The sequence below is a fragment of the Leptonotus elevatus genome, chromosome 15 (genome assembly GCF_054856555.1).
Source record: "Leptonotus elevatus isolate MCC_2025b chromosome 15, RoL_Lele_1.0, whole genome shotgun sequence".
Classification (NCBI taxonomy): Eukaryota; Metazoa; Chordata; class Actinopteri; order Syngnathiformes; family Syngnathidae; genus Leptonotus; species Leptonotus elevatus.
The window spans coordinates 10,101,445-10,119,951 of record NC_141253.1 but is presented as its reverse complement, the minus strand read 5'-3'; the positions used below and the strand labels follow the sequence as shown (position 1 = coordinate 10,119,951).

General features: G+C 39.5%; 1 protein-coding gene across 7 annotated transcripts in view; it reads right to left on the bottom strand.

Annotated features, from left to right (window-relative positions):
• rgs3a (regulator of G protein signaling 3a) overlaps positions 1 to 18,507 on the bottom strand; it is a 116,291-nt gene that overhangs the window by 40,500 nt on the left and 57,284 nt on the right. The window lies entirely within an intron of this gene.

Genomic DNA, 18,507 nt, shown 5'->3' with positions numbered 1-18,507 from the left:
GGGATGGGTGGAACGACTGACTCCAGAGAGCAATGAGGCACTCTGATTGGAATGGTGGCCCTTTGTACGCAGTCTGATTTTTCTTTGTGGTCAGTGGAGAGTTTTTTTTTTAACCCAATAGATATGGTTTCGATCCAGGACGAGCAGGCAACCTTAAAGAATGTTTTGGTGTCAGAAGGTGAATTGTTAGTCCAATACACAAGGGTTCAAATCAGAGTTGCAGGTGCTACTTTTGAGTTCTGACAAAAATTGAGACACTCATGGCATGCCCAGGTGGAAAGACCTTTGGCGCTGGTGACACTCAACGGCTTTCAAAATGGACAACATTTTAAATTGGGGTTGAGAGTGCTACTTCATTTAGTTCTGACAAAAGGTGTCAGAAATGGGGTCTCAAACCATGTGACCATCCAAGGAGACAGTCCTCCAATTTATACGCCCACATAGGTCCTTTTGAAATGTGCCAAATTACGACAAAGTATTACGTATTGTAGTTTAGCGACCCCTATCGGCCATGTTAATAGCAAAAAAATAAAAATAAATAGTAAACTGAACCATAACGGGAGTTACTGGAACTCTAACCCGGGTCGTCTGGTCTTAGTGTTGACTACATGTTTTGTAATGCCAACCATACTACAACCTCAGCCTCTTCCTAACCTCCCATGTGAAGACGCAACATGTCTAACCTCACTGAAAGCCTAATACTAACCCCAACCATTAGCATCCCTTCCCAGATGTGACGACAAATTCCCCAAAAATGACGAATTGACATCAAGAAGGAGTATGCGCAGAACGTACCTACGTCTTGTTCGTCTTGTGACGCGGGGGACCTGTCGTGGAATACGTTCTATTTGGTCGTATTTTTAATATTAAAACGATCAATATGTCGTATTGTGTTGGAGGACTTGTAGATCCAAGGCTTGCCCAGTTGGAAGGACCCTTGGGACAGGTGAGACCCAACAGACCCTGACAGATTTTTTTTCAACCCAATGGAAGAGGTTTTAAATCAGTGTTGAGGGTTCGACTCCTTGGAGTTCTGTCCAATGGTGTCAAAAGTGGTGGCAAAGCACAGAGCTGTAGGGGTAATAGAGTCTCGGCAAGATGACGTAGTAAGCGTGTACTCGGTGATGTGATGAGCGGCGTAAGGCGGAACAACTTTTTGGGATCAACACATATGTATCGTCAATCTTACAGGAATGCTGACCGTACGTTCTTTGCATGTTGAGAAGCACCTGAACTTAGAAGTGCCAGAGTTCCGTACCAGTGCGTTCCGTCCCAGTTAAAACACTGGATACTTCGATTATTCAAATGAAGCACTTACAGTACGTAAAGCTTTTTCAACTCAAAACCACCTGGTTATGAACCAGGTTGTTATTTTTTAACTGTCTGTGAAAAATGTGATGGCTAGCTTTGAAATCATCAGTGTTCAAGTGAGTGTGTCAGAAAGGACTGGAGACCGCAGATATGGGCCATCTGATCTGTATGGGTCATGGTTAGTGCACAGATTCGACCCAACAGATGTTGGCTGAGGTTCCCATTCCTCAGAGTTCTGTGGCAAATGGTGTAAAAGTGAGATCTCTCAGCTTGAGGCTAAAGGTGAAGTGTCCCATTAGAAGTACCCTTGGGATAGGTGAGAAACAAAATAATCAGAATGGGGTCTCTGCATAGGATAGCCAGTCAAGGTTTCTGCTCCTCAAGAATCCTGTTGTTTTTGAAGTGGGATCTTTAAGCAAAAGACCAACTGTGTTGTGCCCAAATGGAAGCATACTAGGACAAGTGATCACAGATGGACCCGAGAGTGGGGCGTGGCAATGGAATAATTAGCATGGGAAACTGTGTGGGACAGTCGTTTGAGGGCGATATTGTTGCTATACATGAACAATGGAAATAAATCGCTCCAATTATTAAAAATGAATAAGCACATTTCATCATCACAAGCCATGTACAATTACATTGACGTGTAGCTTGTTCTTGTATAAATATACCACTGGGTGTGTTGACGTGGATTGTTCAGTGCATGTCAACAACAATCTGCACTCTGGTGATTTGAGAGCCATTACCGCTGTGCGTAATAGCGATAACGCGCTATGGAGGGGATGTATAGAGGATCCGTATAGCGGATCCATCTCGGAATTGACTTATTATATGCACAGGGATGCACCGGCCTCTTCTGCCCCTCGATTTTCACGGACGGAAGAGCGCTGAGGCAATCACCGCCATTTATCCATCTCGGGCGTCCATTTGGATCGTGCTTAGAGGAGAGGATATGACAGGCAACGGAAGCAAGGTGCGAGAGAGCAAGTGGGGAACGGGTCGATGGATCAATGAAAACGAGGAGATGCTAGCGTTATTAAAGACTGACTTCGTGGTTCATGGGAGTATTTCATAAGCATTATATGTTATTCAGAGATTTGACGATCCATCATCGTAAAAAAGTTTCGGGGGGGGGGAGGGGTAATATATAGTGGTGACGGGCTGGTGGTCCAAAGTTGCAAAGGCGTTATTGATAGACACTGAAGGTTCACTGTGAGAATGGCATTGACGTAACTTGGCTTTGCTGTGTGACGCCAAGCGGCTGAGGACAATGTGACCACTGAGCGCGCCTGGAAAAGGGCTCCTTAGAGAGAAAGAGCCACATGTGCAGTAAATTTGCGTTTGTGTGCTTGCTATGAAGTAGGCTTTTGACTCAATTGCATTGATTTTCAGTGTGACATCAAACTCAGGCTGGTCTTCTAAGGCCTTTTGTTCTTGCTTTTCATTCCCGTCATAATGTTTTAAGAATTATATAATTGATCATATAAGGACAAACAATGTTGACTGGACATGCCTGAAAATGACTGAAATGTCATCAACCATATATTACTTTCATACAATTTACGCTCTCAGGCCTGTTTTTACCGGGTGACAGATTTTCATGATATTCATTAAATTGGTTGTCAAGTAGTGAAATAACCTTTTTGACTAAATGAGCTTTTGATTAATGTTCATCGTTTACATTTTCTATCATCTTTAATTAACATGTTCTATATTTTACAAGGGTTTGGGTCTCAGGGAGAAAACAGATATCTGATTTAGATCTTGAAACGTCCAAAGGGAATTAGTGTATGGAATTAACAGAAGTTCATGAGTAGGGATAGGCAAGTACCGATACCAGCAAAAAATAAATACATTTAATGAAAACATATATATATACAGTATATATATGAACAGTTAGTTGCTCCTTGATTTGTGTTTGGTAACAGTGAAATCTTCAGGTCGCCTTCTATTTAAAAGACAAAAGAACAAGCCTACTAGAACATCTGAGCTTGATTTGAGGTTAATCAGACGCACTTTCAACGATGGCAGATGTGTTTTGACTCCTGTTTAACACGAGTTTGAAATTAGTAAATTATGAGAGGGTGTTCATACTTGTGCAGCCACATTATTTTGGTTGTTTATTTGAATTACCCTCTTAAAAAGAAAATGTATGCGAGTTGTACAGGTTATAGGTCATGTTAATGGTGGAAAAAAGTTTTGAAATGGTCGCATTTTTTTATACCACCAAAACCTGGCACTTGAACTGGGGATGTGTAGACTTTTTAAATACACTATCAACCCATCTCTTGGCGCTGAGCTACAACTTTATAACAAAATAAAATCTGCCAAGCCAGCAGGTTGCACTTTCCGGCATTTGTATTTGAAAAAAAAAAAAGCATTAATTGACTTGTAAAGCACAATAAACCAACAAAACGGACCAAAATAAGAAGGAACATTTTTCTTCGTATGTGAAAAATAGGGACCAACAGAAGGCTCCGAAGCACGCCGCTGTTCTAAGGTTAGCATGCAACAAACAGCTCATTTGTTCAAGCGAGTGAGGCGAAGCTGATAAATCACGCTGCGCGTGTACATGCGTGAGTCCGCGCATGTGTGTCTGTGTACGACGGACAGTGTCTCCTATCGATCAAGGACAAGCGGAAGATGGGGGGGCTTGAGGGGAGGACGCATCTCGGATGCAAACCTCCCATGTAAAGCTCGTCTTTCCAGTCCATTAGTTGTCTATCCACATGACACACAACAAACACACGCCTCGCGGGTTAGCTGTGCCTCCCTCAAATAAGAAAATAATCCCCATAATTCCCCTGGTGAGGATACCAAAAAGGCAATTACACCCAAGTGTGCTTCCTCCCCTTCTTCCCCTCCACTCGCTCTATTTGCTTTCTCTCTCTCGTGTCTCTTATCACCCTGTAACATGTTTTAGAGTGATTTTAATGGCTCTCGCTTTAACGTCTGCATTGTCTCTGGCAGTGCCGGATGGGCTGATCCAGCGTTACTTGTGGCTTGAGCTGGGATGTAAACAGCTATGAAGGTTTATAAATCCTGCTTATCCTGAAATGAGGAAGAAATGTTTAGTTATGCTAAAAAAAAAAAAAAAGTAAAGAAGAAGACCAGAGGAGTGAGTGTATGACACATGCTGCAAACAACTCCTGTCGTTAAAGATTCCCAATGAGAAATAAGCCTTTATTGCTTTTTCCCTATCTTTCCTGCACATCTATGCAGTCATATGAGCACACCACTCCCTGCCCGGCAGGGACAAAACAACACTTTTTCTTCTTGCTGAGACAAGAAAAAGTCATGTTTTCAAAGGACATCCTTCCTACCTGGCGAGTGGAAGTCGTCCTGAGTTTTGCAGTCCACTAAAAGGTCATGAAAAACGCTCCGCACGTCCCCATTCAAGTGGCCTACTTCCTTCTCCGTCAAAGTGAGCGTCGGCGGAGGCTCGGCTGCGATTGTGTCAGTGTGGGCTCGGCCGACAAGAGAGCGAACACAGAAGAGGAGAAGGATGGAGAGAAGAGGATGGGGAGGGGGGGGCAAGGAATTAGAGGGAGGGGATAGTGAGTGCCCGCGAGGCGAAGAAGGTGGACTCCCGAGTCTTGGTAACGAGAAGAGACAGTTGAGCTCCGAGAGGAGAAAGCGTGGATGATTTTTTTATGTTTGGATGCCAACTGGTCCATAATGAACTCAGCGGACGCATCGCTAAGCACATATTATTACATCCATTGGAGGTTTTTCTCTATCATTGCTATGACGTTTATTAGCCTTATATTAACAACATTGGTAATTATTGCCATCATAGTTATGTAGAAGCTTTGGAAACGATGCCTTTAATTCTGAAAGTATCATTATTATTTTCGTTCTCAACTCTCAACGATATGTCACCGGTGCAGCAGATTAATTGGCCCTCTCTTCACTCACTAGTCCCCGTTTACCCGTAAAACACCCATTGACAAAAGCCCACCCAATCTTCACTCCCTGCTCACCACGCATACCACCAGCTGCACTCTCCGTTGCCGCAGTTATATGAACCTATTCGTTCCCAAACAACTGGAACACTCACCTAATTCGTCCCAAAAAACAGCGTTTTAAGAAAATAGTAAAGAGTACTGTACATGATTTTTGCACCTATTGTCAGCCTGTTACAAAGCTTTAATAATTTATGTACAAATTTTATATCTGTTCTAAATGTACAATAAAGAAATTTTCTAGGTACATTCCATCATTGTACATTTAGAACAGATATAAAATTTGTGATTAATCGTGAGTTAACTAGTGAAGTCATGCGATTAATTAAGATTACAAATTTTAATCGCCTGAAGCCCCTAATTTTTAATCATCTTTTTTTATAATCACGTCAGGTGATTAAAATTTGCAATCGTAATTAATCGCATGACTTCACTAGTTAACTCACAAATTTGATATCTGTTCTAAATGTACAATTTTAAAAAATCAAGGTTTTCATGCTTTTGTTTAAAAAAAAGTGGAAAAAATGCTAAACTAATAGAAATAGTTCAAATGATTTTTTTACATCTATAACCGTCAATGGCAGAGAATGAGTTAATTGATGTATATTTAATAATAATCCTTGATGCATATTCTTTTCATAATGTTATGACTACTCACAAGAAATATATATTTTTTCTTCATAATTTGTCATTATTTTGTATATTATCACTTATTGCGTAACAGCACATTACAGTACAAGCTCGTAAAGGCCTCCTTATTCCTCTGCCTGTCGTCTGGGTCACGGTACATATGTATTGAGCGACTATATATAGATCTGTTTGCACACTATAATTGCACTGAGTTATATGTTGCCGCCATATTCTTGATATGAAGGACCCATTCTGGTCCAGTGTAAACAAAGCGCTTTCAACGCTGCTCCACGACACTTCCATATAGTCCGGTTTGCCAAATGTATGCATTAAGTTGTGAATGGCAGCAAAATCCAACTTTTTGGCATCTCCCTTTTGAGGTCGTGACTAGGGACGGGGCACGAGATCCAAATCGGAAGAATTTGCAACCTTCAAAAGATGAGTGAGGCAAGCTGTCAGCCCAGACATAATCTTCATGATGTCACACCACAAGCTTTATCATGTTTATATGTCATGTTTTTTTTTTTTTTATGTTGATGCAACACGCCCTCGTGAGAATCGGAGCAGAACTACATTACAGGCAACTCACGACAATATACTGAAACTGACCACTTTCCACTAACATGTAATATTTGTAACTGAAATTTATACAGTATACACAACTTTGCAGAGGCCCAACAATACACCGCTACTTCACTCGGGATGTTCCCTACCACTTTTGATACATAACATTTCTTAAGAATGGCCTACGTATATATCATAATATGTGATTTTCTTTAACATTGCATGAAATTAATGGCAATTTTCTATTCTTCTCATTTTAAATTTCTAGTTTCTGGATTAGTATCATCCGCTATCACGAGTGCAGGCACCTTGAAATAAAGCCGGGTATCAGATCGATACTGATACCTGGTATCTGTATTTGCCCATCCCTTACCATGTAGACTGGCTGATACACAAATAATAGTCCTTTTTTTATTATTTTTTTTTATCATGGATCCCGTATCAAGAATCACATTAAAGTTAGATAGTTTCTTCCATGCCCTACTTCCTTTCAACAGATTTGTCAGCTATGTGGGCCACTATGCAACATATTGTCAGCGGTATTCACAGCAGTGAAAAAAATAAATAATCCAGCATCCATATTTTATCAGGATTTGGTGCAAGTAAAATAGTTTGGCCCAAGTATACCACTTCACAGATTATATTATACATGTATTTATGTGAACTACTACACTGCCAAAAGCCCATATCGACAAAAGTGAAAATAAATACATCTACAACCTGGATCCATAGCAAAAATAGTTCCATCTGTGACCCACTACTTTGCAAATGATATCAAAAAGTCCACTGTGTGGATCACTACACTAATATCAACAAATGTGAAAAATATACAACTGAACTGAACAGTTCGAAAGTCATTGATGAGAACCACTACGCCACCAATACCCTAAAGCAGGAAAAGTGGAAGTAAAATCCTGGATCCACATCTGAATCTTTGAATCTCAAAATAAAATTGTATAGCTTGTTCTGCGACCCACTTCTCTACAGAAGGATACTCAAGAGTCAGCTATGTAAACCACTACACTTCCAATAATCTATGGCCAGGAATTTGCATGAATAAATCCTGTATTGACAACATAAATCAAAACGTGTGTTTTGTCTACGCCAAGCTATTTTACAAAGAACATTAAAGAGTCAGCTATGCGAACCACTACACTACCAATTGCCATATTTCCTGCATATGCTTCCAACACAATCCAAGGAAATGAACCTCCACTAATTGATGCCCTCTTTAAAAAAAAAGAAAAAAAAGGACAAAAACAACAAAACAGCTTCGACACACATTATAATCCCATCCACTGGAATAACATTGTCATTGTTTCACTGGTACAGAAGGTAAGACATTACCTTAGACACAGGCATCTGGACGCACAGCTGGCTGGCGTGCAAACACACACACACTGATGTGCAGCTAATCCAATGTCCCTGTTGTGAGCTGTCCTTTTCTGACGCGCTTATTGTCTCGTTGGGTCGTCGCCGGCTCAGGATCGTACCAATGTGCGCACAAGCGATAGTGAGAGAGCAAGACAGTGCGGTAAAGCTCCAGGAAGGTTGGGAGGGGGTTGTGGAGGAGTGGGGGGGGGGGGGGGATTCAGTGAAGGACAGAGCAGAGGAAATGAATAAAAGAAGAACAGATGAGGCTGAGGTGAGCGGGGATGCTTAAATGTCTTGTAAACACAACGAGTGTGAAGGTTATTAAAAGATCAAACGCTCAAAGTAACTCTCCAAGAGAGCGCGCGAGAGAGCAAAGCATCCAAGTGTCCTTTCCTTCTGTCTCCCCGCCTCCCTCTCGGCGAGCTATTTTTAGAAGTTACAAATCAAAGCCGTGAATCAAACCCCACCGAAAGAGCAGGAAGTTACACGGGCCCACGAGACACACACGTGTTATTAAAGTGTGTGTGCGCGCGTGCGTGTGTGTGTGTGTGTGTGTGCGAGACCCCAACCCGAAGGTGAGGCGCAAGCTCTCCCCTCAGACCTTATCTAATCGCATCATGTGCTTGTATACGGGCTATTTTAAACATAGTCGATTACACAGTGCATGCCTTTGTTGCACACCATGTCGGACAGAAGACATCTGATTCCACACAATTAATCAATGACATTTAAACAAAATAAAAAAGGAAAAAAAAAGAGGAGATTATCAACTTGCTTTTCTTCTTCCAGCACTTTGTACTGTAATGTTAATTAGTCAATAATGTTCTAATTAATTTTGCTCTTAATTTGAAACAAAAACTGTAGTGTTCCTGTCACCAACATCCAACATGAAACACTAATGCCACCTAGGGGCAGAAGAAAAAAAACCTCAATAGAAATCAATGACTCAATGTTTTAAACTCAATTGAACCTGCATAGTATATATTTTTAACTTCAAACAACTTTATGAATAACTTTACAATTACTGTATCAGTGAAATAAAAAAATACAACCATATGTGTATTAGGTAAACATATTTGTCCACTTTCATGTTATTTTACAAGAGTGTTGAAAACTTGAAAAAAAAAGTATTTTATTGAACATTTAGAATCGATACAGAATAGATATAAAATGTGCAATGAATTTGTGATTAATCATTATAATTCAGCATCGAGTTATATATGCAAATTATGCAATTAATTACGGTTTAAAAAAACTTTATTGTCTGACAGTCCTATTTCAAATACAAACAATTTGTTCCAGGGTCAAACCAGTGCCACCATAGCACCACTGTCAACTCTAAAGATATTTTAAGTAACATTTGAAGCTTCTAAATGTCACACAAGTGTAAAAATAAGTCAAGTAAAATTACTCTTCCTGTGATGATGCTTGACAGAAGCCTGGCAGGTTTAAGGTGGAAGTGAGTCTAGCCTTCTAAAATGTTGTCCAATTTAAGAATGTAAGTTAAAATCTGTTAACATGCTCAAAAAAGTTTTAAACTGAGGGATGTTCGATACCACTTTGTTTCAGATCAATACCAGAACGAGTGCTACGCTCTTGAGTAGTCACCGATGCCAAATACTGATACCACTAGTACTTATGATACATACCCCCCCCAAAAACAAAAAAACAACAACAACAAAACAACAACAGATAATTAAGACAAATATAAAGAATAGACCTCCAATTACTTACTAAGAGTTAATAGGTATATAAAGAAAAAACTACTCAAGAACTGGAGATTAAAACATTTAAAATTGATTTGTGCAACTTCATTTGAACTAAGCAACAATAAATGAAATCTTTATTTCAAAATACATTAATTAAGGCAAATCCGCCACAAGAAAGGAAACAAACAAAAAAAAAGTTCTTTGTTTACACTATAGAAATAGCGCAAGAAAACCGCAATGTGTTTTCTCAAGTTGGAAGTCAAGTTCTTGTAGGCTGAAATGTGGACGACAGCAACTGACATGTTGTCTTCCGTATTTAGTAAGGCAAACAGATTGGAAACGAGGCCGGGGATGTTGCGCAATGCTTCGTGTAAATGAGTCACTTTAAAAACATTGCCTCTATGTGGGGCCGCGGTCGTATGATGCATGCTAATTAGCTTAGCATCTGCTTTGTGAAATCAAATTGAAAAATCAATTCATTTGATTAGTTATTTATATTAGACACAAACATTTTCGGAGTAGTGCGCGTGACGCTTTTCTACAGCATCATATGGTTCTATGGTTACATCACTCTTTTCATCTACACCCTCCTGTCACAAAAATACCAACTAAGAAGCTGAAGTCTCACGAGATTTGCTGAAGTCTCGCATGAAATGCTGACCTTCTTATGCAACATATTTATATGTAAATGTTCCGTTCCACTGAACTAGCGCAAATTCAATTATTCCAGCTGAACAGCATGCTTGGCACGACTTCATGTTTTTCCAGGGTGAAGAATGCATGTAATTACAATTGAAAGTGGACGGATCTCGTGCTCGCCGACGCCCTCTGTGGGTCGAGCCTGCTTGGCTCCCGTCCGAACCCGCTCCGCTCTGTTACACAACACACTTATGAATAGTTAAAGTCGAGCTAAAATAAAGCTAAACGCCAGCCCACCGAAGGGAGGCCATTAATGTTTAAAGACGGTCGGGAGAATTAATCCACTGCAGGCTGCTGGGTAACGTAACATCGCTGTGATGGGCTTTCTGTGTGTGTGAGTGAGCATATTTAGGAAAAGCTAAACAGGACGAGAGATTAAGTGGGCCAAATGAGCAGGGAGAAGATGTCTGAGGAGATACTGCATGTACTCGGAGCAGTAGGAGGTGAACGAGAGACAAAACATTGAGAGATAGGGACAAATTTGTCAATTACCAAATAAGATTTCAGCTTACGTAACCATTGACATGTTTTTGCTATCTTAACTTTTAGTTTGCTCTCGCCAACAAGCTACATTACTCTCTCATGTCAATAAAGAAGTTTACAGATAAACCTCGATGAAATTTCAGATGCGTTTTGATCATTTAGCTTATCGATAGAAGAAAAGGAAGAAGGCACAACTTAGACAGTGAAGAAGACAAATTATTAACGATGAAACACGGCGAAGGACAGCCCAGGCGATAGTAATACTGTATTGTTATTGTATTTTTGTTGTTTTTCTTTCCTTGTAATATTTTGTGTCTAATATTTTGTTTTGCCTACGTTTGTATTATCCTCTGTATATGACTATCTTTAAATCTGTAATTTTTTTACTTTATATGTGTCATTTCATTATTATTTATGATTAGAGATATGAGTGACCCAACTTACGAGTTTTTTAAGATCTGAGGCATTATTTGGACGATGTTTTCCTTTGAATTGCAAGCACAATTTGATGATTGGTGATCATTTGTGGTAAAAATGTTTTGAGTTTGAGTTATCTTACTTTTTTGTTTCGTTTTTGACAGTATACTTTTTTTCCGCCAATATTTGTGTGTTTTTCCCCCCAAATTAATTTTTTTTCATTTAATATATTTTGTATTTTTTATTTAATATATTTGAACTTTAGTCCCAATGTTGTTAGATTTTGCTAATATTTGATTAATTTTGTTAATTTGTAATTTGTAATTATTTTTTACTGTACAGTGTTCATCATATATTTGTCTAAAATGTTATTTATTTTTATATGTGTGTAGTTTATGTCTATATTTTTGTACCGGTATACTGTTTTTCGTAATATTTGTGCATCTGTTTCCTAGTTCTTGTGCAGTTTTCATTTAATCCTGTATTCGCACTGCATAAACATTAATGTGGAGTTGAGAGAAAAGTTATAATAAACCCAGTGGACTGCTTTCCTGGACATTTGTCTTCTTAATGAGCGCCATAAAACAAAAGCGGCCATGCCAGATTATAAACAACTCTGATGGATTGAATGCAAAATGAGAAAATGAAAAGTTCTGCAATGCTGTTTTTTTTTGTCTTTTTTTGTACTGGTCATGTATAAGATTATTAAGTCAAACTCAATATGTTTTGGGACAACGGTTGACCATTTTTGGTGGATTTCAAAACTATTTTTACCCATAGCAAATATTTTTTTTGAAAAAGGAAAAACAAGATAAGCACTGTAAAATAATCTTAATTAAGTAAAACTACACTCACAAGAATATTTCAAGCCTAACTTAAGATTTATGTAATTTTTTTACATGACAAATTCCCATTTCCTTTTTTTGGGGGGGATAATTTTAACAAATCTACCAAATAAAACTTATATGATACATATTCATTAGTCTAATAAAGCCTATTTATTTGAAATGCATAATCCTCAGGTTTATGTATTTAGCATTAATACAGTATAATTACTCCAAATTAATAATAATGAGAGTATTTATTTAAATTCATAAAGTATATTGTTTTTATTTTTTGCATAATAATCATATTACCTATACACGATAAATATACTTCGATGTGAAAAACGCTTATGTCCATAATTTTTTCCCCCCATTTTTAAATGTTTATGTTTTTGGGATGAAAGTGAATGCAGCCATCCCAAAAACGAAAAAAAAAAAAAAAGTTATTATACTTTATTAATACTAAATACATAAACTGGAGAATTGTGCATTTCAAATACATAGGCTTTATTAAACTGATGAATGTGTATCATATAAGTTTATGGTGGGTTTGTGTTAAAATTATCTAAAAAAAAAAAGAAATAAAATAAAAAGTACATGGGAATTTGTTGTGTAAAAAAAATTAGGCTTGCACTATTTCTGTGAGTGTATACTCACAAAAATCTTTCTTGCATTGTTTACCACTAGTCAATTATAATTTCATAAATCTAGACTTAGTCATTACTAGCGAGATGGAACATCTTGTCACCGCATCTCATCATGCACTCATTCACGCGGGGACTTATTGTAGCTACAAAGAAATGTGCATTAAAGTATTAATATCCAAGCATTTTCTTTTTAGGCAGCACCGGCTTCTCAGTAAAAAAGTACATCTAAACCTTGCATTCTCCAAAATAGCTTGCAGGGAAAGCCAAATGCAATTCACCCATGTCTAATTAGAGACAATGAGCAGGAACGCGAGTCTGCAGCAGGGAGGCAAAAGACAGTAAGAGGCATGCAAATTACGTATTTATTGGGCAGAACAGATGTTTCTGGAGCTTTAATTATTATTTATGTTTTTATCTAATGAATAGCGGTGCAGAGCCAAATAGAGGGCATGCACTCTGTACTGAGCAGCAGCAGAATCACATCTATACATTCACAACCAAAAAGGAGCAACGTGTACTGAAGACAATTTTAAAAGAGCGCAAACAACTGCAATCTGCCCTATTTGCTAGCACAATGGGCCGCTAATGGCCCCGGGTCATAGTTTGTATAGTTTGTCTAGTCAGTCCTTCCTAAATGCCAATAAGAGTATGCATACTGTTTGTAGATGACTGACACTAATACACCACAATGCAGTGACCAAAATAAGGGTTACATAGGTGGAATTTTGCAAGAAAAACACACACCGGATGACCCAATGCAGCGGAAACCGAGCCCTTCTCCCCCCGATTTAGCATGTAATTATGCAGCGCTGAAGTTGACTGAACATCAAACTATTTGCCTCTGAGGTAGTACGCACAAAAAGCAATCAAAAGTGAACTCATTTGTCGAGATGTTCAATATGATTAAGCAAACAGTTCCGCGCCCTCGAGACAGCACATATTTAGATTGAATAAGATGTTTCAGGGAAAAAGGAGGAGCGACTAGTGGAAGTGAATGATGGTTTACGATAGCAGGCATATGACTATGACTATAAACCAGATGTGATAAATCACGGTTTAATGTAGGTTGCTCATAAGAATATCTAAGACATGAGAGGGGATTGGGGGGCATTTCATTTTCTATTAAGTCATCAGAGGGTCATATATATGATGTAGCAAAAAAAAAAAAATCTTTCTTTTATCCACTTTGTATTATGAGTATTGTGTTTAGAATATGTCGGGATTGATCAACGTGTGTTTTTTTTGGGCATATATTCCCTCAATGTGTCATTTTTTTTCTACTGGGCAAAGTGGTCAATTAGAATTTAGGACTCAATAGCTAATAGTGTGCCTAAAGGTACCAATGTCTTTTTAATAGTTTATGGTACACAACTTCATTTCAACATGAGTTACTGTCATACAAGTGTAAAAATAGGGGTGTTAGAAAAAATTGATTCGGCAATATATCGCGATATTGCAGCGCGCAATTCTCGAATTGATTCGATATGCGACCAAATCGATTTTTAATTATTTTTTTTATGGGAATATTCAACAAAACGTCTTACTTAGGGTTAGGATTCACACATTAAACAGTCGGGTGATGAGAACTGTTAAGCAATCAGTCGACAAAGCCCATCTAGGCAATCTATTAAGTCCTATGACGTTATTTCGCTGTTGGCCTGTGACACCTTCCGAGCACAAACTCGGACGCTGGATCGGAGAGATGAATCGTCCTAGGTTAGCTTAGTGCTAGCTAGCAAGTAGTACAACAGACACGACACAAATAAAGTTCTGCTATTGAGGATCTATAAGGGGAGGGATCCTGAAGGCGGTAGACTGTTTAAAAAAAAAAGTAGGCCTATATGAGTGAGGGTTGGTAAAGCGCTTTGGACAACAGGTGTAGATACAGCTGTGTAAAACTACACTCTGTACTTCACCATTTACCATTATGATCAAATTGGATTTTTCCAACCAGTCGGAAAAGGGTGGAGTGCTCTCTGCGGGTCGGGGATGAGGTCCTGCCCCAAGTGGAGGAGTTCAAGTATCTTGGGGTCTTGTTCACGAGTGAGGGTAGGTTAGAGCGGGAGATCGACAGACGGATCGGTGCAGCGTCTGCAGTGATGCGGACGCTGTATCGGTCCGTTGTGGTGAAGAAGGAGCTGAGCCGAAAGGCAAAGCTCTCGATTTACCGGTCGATCTACGTTCCTGTCCTCACCTATGGTCACGAGCTGTGGGTCGTGACGAAAGAACGAGATCCCGGATACAAGCGGCCGAAATGAGTTTCCTCCGCAGGGTAGCCGGGCTCTCCCTTAGAGATAGGGTGAGAAGCTCGGTCATTCGGGAGGGACTCAGCGTCGAGCCGCTACTCCTCCACGTTGAGAGGAACCAGTTGAGGTGGCTGGGGCATCTGGTTCGGATGCCTCCTGGGCGCCTCCCTGGGGAGGTGTTCCGGGCATGTCCTACCGGCAGGAGGCCCCGGGGACGACCCAGGACACGCTGGAGAGACTACGTCTCACGGCTGGCCTGGGAACGCCTTGGGATCCCATCGGAGGAGCTGGCTGAAGTGGCTAGGGAGAGGGAAGTCTGGGCTTCCCTGCTAAAGCTGCTGCCCCCGTGACCCGACCCCGGATAAGCGGAATTGAAGACGGAACGGAACGGAACGGATTTTCCAATTTTTGACCTATGACGTGTTTTCCGGCAAAAGAACAATCAAGTAACCCATTCGAATGGGTTGTTGGTTAAATAGTAAACAAATATGCGAACATGGATTTGGAGTACGAGTCCAGGCTATAGTTATAAATATTATCAATGAATTTTTTTTTTTTTTCTGGGCAAATCTCTATTCGCCCTGCCCGAGGAAAAACAACCACACACCGAAGCCATGACTAACAAGCTGTTGAATATTTGTTGTTCGCTTGCAGGCACACCTTCACAAAAAAAAAAAAAAAAAACTCTAATTGATAACACAATTTAATATTATAGTAACACTCCATTACAAATTGCAAGCCGCAGCATAACAGGAGGCTTCAAATGATTAACAATTTATTTATTTTAAGTATTCACATATAGTGGCTTGTATCAGTTGCTTGCAGACACTGATGGTCTTTTTTTCCTGAAAGCTTCATTTTGTGAATGTTATTTTCACACCGAAGAGCTCGGCCAACAACGTGTGATACAAACAAAGTTAAAAGGAGTGAAACGCTTCTAATATGGGGGAGCAGAATAGCAGATGGCTAAAAGTGTGTGAAGGATGCACGTCGTCTACCGTATGAGCTACCGCATCCAAATGGATGTGTATTTGGCCCTATAGGAAACTCAGGTGACGCTAATCAAAATTGAATAAGCAGATCAATGGACATTGTCTCCTAATTACATGCGTCAATATTGTATCAATAGGCCAGTGTATGTCAGCTTTGTGTTGAATTAAAAAGGCCCAGATTCCATTTCACACTGTTGAAGTCAATGTGATAAGCGATTCAGAAAATGGACCGGTCGAGCACATTGAGAGGAGATCATCAATATTTCAGTATTTATACATTTTTTTGACGTGCTGTCAGATGTGAAACTCAATCAAAGTCGGGAAACGCAGCAATAGGCCACCTGTCGATATGTGATCGATTTACACAGCTTAACATGTTTGCCCGGCTGCCAAGCACGCACTTTGCACGCTGTTTACGTTTGTGGTTTGCAGCTTGTTGCACCTAAATTAGCTTATTCTTGGGGGGGGGGGGGGGGGGGGGCATGAACACTACTACTACTACTACTATGACTATGACTATGACTAATGTCACCACCAATATTAATGGTTAAGTCCACTGGTTATGGTAAAATAAATAAATAAATAATAATAATGTATGCATTTAAAAAATAATAACGTTAATTTTAATTATTTCATATGTTTTAATAAAACAGGGATAGCTCCAAAACTTTCTGTGAGAGCTAACTCAACAAACATTGCGCTGCCCAGTGAAGTTCTCGGAGTTCAAAGCTATTTGCGCCTCATGGGAATAAGATGACAGTGTTTAGGGATGAAGCGCACCAGTAGTGCACGGTCCTCTCTTTCATGTGATAATAGCGTGAAATGAGTCATGTACAATGACAACCACCTCTGTGCTAAGTGCCCCCATTGTATCTGCTGATGAAAATAATTTGTGCTGAAAGGAGGCGTTAAACACTGGGAATCAAATAGATTATCACGGAGCCAAATTGTACTGCATTTTACCAAGTAAGTCAACCAAACTAAATTTTGAGACAATGGAACAGATTGTGCACACACAATACGCCTGAAGCACATTGAGTTGCCTTGTGTATGAAATGTTTTATAAAACCAAAATTGCCTTGAAGAGGTCACAGCTTGTTTGTACAGAGCAAGACGCCATCAGCTATTGCAGTTTTAGCTAATTTAGCCAAAGATAATTTTGAATGGGACTTCAAGGAAAGTTGGAAACTCAAAGCACAATACAGGTACTTTGTAGTACAAAGGAGGAATTAAATGACAAGTAGCTTTTCATCCACCGAGAGCAAAAATCCTTGATTAAAAGTTATAGTGGTCCTGTTTTGGACAGTTCTTTCAAAGTCGAGGCATAGCATGTGCACTGTAATTCAGTACCTAATAGTTTTATATTATATATTTTTTCTCATATGATACTTTTTCATGCATAATGTTATGATAGCTACCAAAGTTTCTACAGGGCTTCACAGAGGGAGTTCTCAGGGGTCATGTTCGGAGTCCCTAAAATACATTTACAGCTGGATACTGTACATGCGCTTTCAAGCAAGTTTCGGCCATCAAAAAGGTGACTAATTGTCATTGTTCAGAAGAAAGAGGGCCCTCGCACTTGGGGGTGCCCAAGTTATATTTTTGGATATTTTAACTGTTTAAAGGCTAGTGTTTACAAAAAAAACATGAAATAGATTCCATTGATTATGTGATATTTGTTTATGTACTGTGATTTGTATGTAAAAAAAAACATCCAACTCAAGTCCATGTTTTGGATGGGATGTTCCACTTAAAACCATTGCCAATGGTTAAGATGTCCACATTTTGTTGCTCGGAACAAATGTGATTTTGCTACATTAGGGGGCCCATATTCCGGGGTTAACTATCAGTGGGGACCGACTTGTCCTTGTGGGGACATTTTGATGGGCCCCACAAGTCAATACCTCTTTTTGAGGGTGAAGACTCGCTTTTAGAGTTTATGTTTGAATTGGATTTTGGTTGGGGTTAGGGTAAGGGGTAAGGTTATGTAATCAGTTGTGATGGTTAAAGTTAGGGTAAGGGGCTAGGAAATATATTATGTCAATGGAATGTCCCCACTAAGATAGTAAGACAAACCTGTGTGTGTGTGTGTGTGTGTGTGTAACTTTGCTCTTTTAAGCTAATTTCAGGAACAAGGACGAACAAATGAATAATCTGTGGAAAATTGAACCTATAATCATTCAATGCAGTTAAATTAGCTAGCAGATAGCAAATACTGTCCCAATATGTCCCTATGGACCGATTTTTTTTCATCACTGTTTTCTTTTAAAACAACATTAATTCCTAAAATGGACTTCTCTCCTCACCACCAACTGTACCTGCCTCACACACACCCGATTGCTCCACTCGCAAAGCTGCTTTGCATATGATTTGCTGAGGAATGACAATGCTTTTGATTGGTTGGTATATTTTCTGCATGCATATATTAACTACTCGACTGCAATGTCCAATCTAATAATGGATGTGGGTCTGTCTGTACAGAAAGGTGTCTGGGATCAGTTCAGGGCTGCAGTCCACCTATTGAAGACCTTGGACCTAGAGCGTAAACATCATGACCACAGCCCGGGTCAACACCAAATACCGAAAAAAAAATGGCAGGAAGCAAGTCGATTTGAAAGAAGAAGAACACATTGCTCATTGAGATAA